Below are 4774 nucleotides of genomic sequence, written 5' to 3'. Positions count from 1 at the left end.
AAAGCGAGACTGAGAGACGGAGTGACACACAGACAGCAAATCGGCCAATTTTAACGAGGGCGGCTGGTGAGGTTTGTCTCCCTCTAGGGTGTGTGTGTCCCGAGTTTATCTCAAAAACTAATACTGACTCATTTCAATGAAAACTGGTTAACACATTGTTGAGAGCACTTAATTGCTCGTGTCGCCGGTTTTTCTCGGATAGTTTTTTGATAGTGCAATTCAGTGATGACGTCATTTTTTTCCCCGTTTGCGAAAGTTGAGGCCGCACTGTCAAGGCCACAGTTTTTCATCAATGTTCTTGAAATTCACTGCGTTTTGTCACACAACCTTTGAGGCTCATCAGTCCGGACTATGGAATTGCATTTCAGCTGGATACCTCAACACATGACGATTAGTTTATGACATTTTCACGGGTCACTTGCATTTCGATGGCCGGACCGTAGGCGGTCAAATTTGCTATCAACGTGACATGATAACATTCAATTGTTAAATTAAAGATGAAAATCTTTAATCAGATCTACGTATTTGAGTGTTGACCTCGAGTCATCGTTCTGTGTAGGCCCATAAAAATTGGACAAGGCAAGTACGAATGCCAGTGACTTGATTTCCAAATGTGCAGTGCCAAAACTGAACAACATAATAATAAGAGCTATTTGCTTCATTGCATCGATCCTTGTCACAAAAATAAACAAGAAAAGCGGAAAATGCTTATGCGACTCACCCTCATCATCAGTGATCATCAATGTAACGCTTGATTTAAAATTAAATGTATCAGTTGTTACTGTACGGCTCTGTGAAAAGTCCGTGACCGTTTGAAATTTGACAGAGGTGATGACATCCTGGAAGTATGTCAAGTCTCAAAACTATTGACACTTGAGAATTGTTTTTATGTTTTTTGACTGTGTGTATGTGTGTGTCTCTCTCTTTCTCCGGGCAACAGGAAACCGCCACCCTGGGTCCGGCCCTGGGGTAAACTGATGCATTCATGCACTCAAGGGGCGAGCACACAATCACAGAATTCGCACACAAACAAACGGTTACAACCCGCTATTGCCGCGGCCCGTTGTTGCCGCGGCCCATTATTGCCGCGGCCCGTTATTGCCGCAACCCGCTATTGCCGCGGCCCGTTATTGCCGCAACCCGCTATTGCCGCAACCCACCGAGATAATAAAATAAATAGCATTCATTTACGTTTAAAACCCGATTTTCATAATAATCTAATGGATGGTTTTGGTTTTGTTGGGCATTTTGTGGACTTACTTGGTTTTACCACGTTTTCACCCAATACTGATCAGATCTTACAAAAAATAGGCAGATCTAAGCAAGCGGACTTACTAAGTTTTACAAAAATATTTGGAAGAAGAAGTGTTGTCAAGAGAAATGACAAAACAGTGAAAATAGTAAGCTCACTACGAATTTGCACACAATGGAAAGAGAGAGAGAGAGTGAGAGAGAGAGAGTGAGAGAGAGGAGAGAAAGCAAGGGGGGGGGGGGGGTGAGAGCGGGAGGGAGGGAGGGAGGGAGAGAGAGAAATAAAGGGAGGGAGGGAGATAGAGAGATGGAAGGAGGGGTGGAGAGAGGGAGAAAGAGAGGGAAGGTGAGAGCTAGGGGGGAGCGAGCGAGAGATATGGAGGGAGAGATAAATGGGGAGGAAGAGAGATATATAGGAATAGACTGAGGGAGGGGGGGGGGGAGAAGGAGGGATTGAGTGAGAGAGGTGGGAGGGAAGGAGAGAGAGGGAGGAAAGGAGGGAGTGCCGAGGGAGGGAGGGAGAGAGAGGGGATCGAAGGGAGAGACTTAGTGGGATTAAGGGAGGGAGGGAAGGAGAGAGAGAGGGAGTGTTGGAGAGAGGAACGGAAAAAAATAGTGGGATGGAGGGCGAGAGAGAGGAGGGAGGGAGTGAGAGAGGGGGAGGGAGGGAGGAAGAGAGGGAGAGTAGAGATGGGATGGAAGGAGGGAGGGAGGGGGGGAAGAAGAGAGGGGGAGAGGAAGTGTGGGAGGGAGAGATGGAGGGGAAGAGATAGTGGGATGGAGGTAGAGAGAGAGGAGGGAGGGAGTGAGAGAGGGGGGAGGGAGATAGGGTGGGAGGTAGAGAGTGGGAGGGAGAGAGAGAGGGGGAGGCAGGGAGAGAAAGAGAGTGGGATGGAGGGACAGAGGGGAGGGTGTGAGAGTGAAGGAGGGAGGTAGAGAAAAGTCGATTGTTGGCGGTAGGGAGGGAGGGAGAAAAGGAGGCAGGGAAGTAGTGAGGTATATATATAGATAGAGGTAGGGAGGAAGGGAGGGAGGGAGGGAAAGAGAGAAGGATGGCGGAAGAGAGGGGGGAGGAGAGAGCGAAAGGGAAGGAGGGATAGAGAAAATGATGGAAGGAGGGAAATAGAGAGAGGAAGGAAGAGGGAGAGAGATCGCGAGAGAGGTATGGAGGGATAGAAAGAGATGGAGGGAGGGAAAGAGAGAGAGGGGGAGGGCGGGAGGGAGAGAGGGAGACAAGGATCGTCAGGAGAAGTTCCAATCCCTGCGGACGTGGCGAAAACTTCCGCTGGGGGTCGTACTTTCTCCTTGCTTAAAAGATTTTTTCGTCAATAAAAATTAATGTACATAATGAAGAAAATAAAATACACAAAAATTAAAAAAAGAAAAAAAAAGAAAAGAAAGGGGCCGCGGCAATAACGGGCCGCGGCCCATTATTGCCGCGGCCCTTTTTTGCCGCGGCCCGTTGTTGCCGCGGCCCGTTATTGCCGCAACCCGCTATTGCCGCAACCCACCGAGATAATGAAATAAAATAGCATTGATTTACGTTTAAAACCCGATTTTCATAATAATCTAATGGATGGTTTTGGTTTTGTTGGGCATTTTATGGACTTACTTGGTTTTACAACGTTTTCCCCCAATATCAGATCTTACAAAAAATAGGCAGATCTAAGCAAGCGGACTTACTAAGTTTTACAAAAATATTTGGAAGAAGAAGTGTTGTCAAGAGAAATGACAAAACAGTGAAAATAGTAAGCTCACGGCTACGAATTTGCACACAATGGAAAGAGAGAGAGAGAGTGAGAGAGAGGAGAGAAAGCAGGGGGGGGGGGGGGGTGAGAGCGGGAGGGAGGGAGGGAGGGAGAGAGAGAAATAAAGGGAGGGAGGAAGATAGAGAGATGGAAGGAGGGGTGGAGAGAGGGAGAAAGAGAGGGAAGGTGAGAGCTAGGGGGGAGAGAGAGAGAGCTATGGAGGGAGAGATAAATGGGGAGGAAGAGAGATATATAGGAATAGACTGAGGGAGGGGGGGGGGGAGAAGGATGGATTGAGGGATTGAGTCAGAGAGGTGGGAGGGAAGGAGAGAGAGGGAGGAAAGGAGGGAGTGAGAGGGAGGGAGGGAGGGAGAGAGAGAGAGGGGAAGGGAGAGACTTAGTGGGATTAAGGGAGGGAGGGAAGGAGAGAGAGAGGGAGTGTTGGAGAGAGGGAGGAACGAAAAGAAATAGTGGGATGGAGGGAGAGAGAGAGGAGGGAGGGAGTGAGAGAGGGGGAGGGAGGGAGATAGGGAGGGAGGAAGAGAGAGAGAGAGGGAGAGTAGAGATGGGATGGAGGGAGGGAGGGAGGGAGGGAAGAAGAGAGGGGGAGAGGAAGTGTGGGAGGGAGAGAGAGAGGGGAGATATGGAGGGAAAGAGATAGTGGGATGGAGGTAGAGAGAGAGGAGGGAGGGAATGTGAGAGGGGGGAGGGAGATAGGGTGGGAGGAAGAGAGTGGGAGGGAGAGAGGGAGGGGGAGGGAGGGAGAGAAAGAGAGTGGGATGGAGGGACAGAGGGGAGGGTGTGAGAGTGAAGGAGGGACTGAGCCGGGTAGAGAAAAGTCGATTGTTGGCGGCAGGGAGGGAGGGAGAAAAGGAGGCAGGGAAGTAGTGAGGTATATATATAGAGAGAGGTAGGGAGGGAAAGAAAGAGAGGGGGAGGGCGGGAGGGAGAGGGGGAGGGCGGGAGGGAGAGAGGGAGACAAGGATCGTCAGGAGAAGTTCCAATTCCTGCGGACGAGGCGAAAACTTCCGCTGGGGGTCGTACTCCTTGCGTAAGAGATTTTCTCGTCAATAAAAATTAATGTAGCCTACATAATGAAGAAAATAAAATAAACAAAAATTAAAAAAAGAAAAAAAAAAGAAAAGAAAAGGGCCGCGGCAATAACGGGCCGCGGCAACAACGGGCTGCGGCAATAGCGGGTTGACCCCAAACAAACACGCCCATCAAGTCAAAAAGCGGAATGCTTTTGCGGGTCTTGGGCCTAACTGAGGTGGGATGGGGACAGCCACAGCTATAGGCCACTTGAGTTTCGTCAACTGATGTCAAAGTTCTTTATTACAGGCCTTAGATGACCACACATGCACTTCCAACGGTCTGGCCGCTTGCGGGTGGCACTTATTAAAACGTGACGTGGCCTGTCATGATCAATTTTTTTTATTAGGTGCTTTGTCATTTTGGGCAGCTGATCATGATGCAACCAGTGTCTTACGGATTTGGCGTTTTCTCATTGGCCTCCGAATCAACTTCGGCTACTTTCGGATTCTCAAAGTAGAAACACGAACGTCTGCGGAAGTCACCGAGTTTTGGTAAGTGCGAAACTATACATTTGACATATATTTCTTTCCTGAATTGAACTTCCTGAAACATCTGTATTTCAAGTAGAATGTGAAAAAAAGGATTTTATATGTATACACGATGGAGCAGGTTTTTGCTTATTGACCATATTCTCGATAAACAACACGTTTTAGGAAACTATTTCATAGCTTTACCTCGGG

The sequence above is a fragment of the Littorina saxatilis genome, linkage group LG1, assembly GCF_037325665.1.
Source record: "Littorina saxatilis isolate snail1 linkage group LG1, US_GU_Lsax_2.0, whole genome shotgun sequence".
Classification (NCBI taxonomy): Eukaryota; Metazoa; Mollusca; class Gastropoda; order Littorinimorpha; family Littorinidae; genus Littorina; species Littorina saxatilis.
This window is presented reverse-complemented; position numbering follows the sequence as displayed.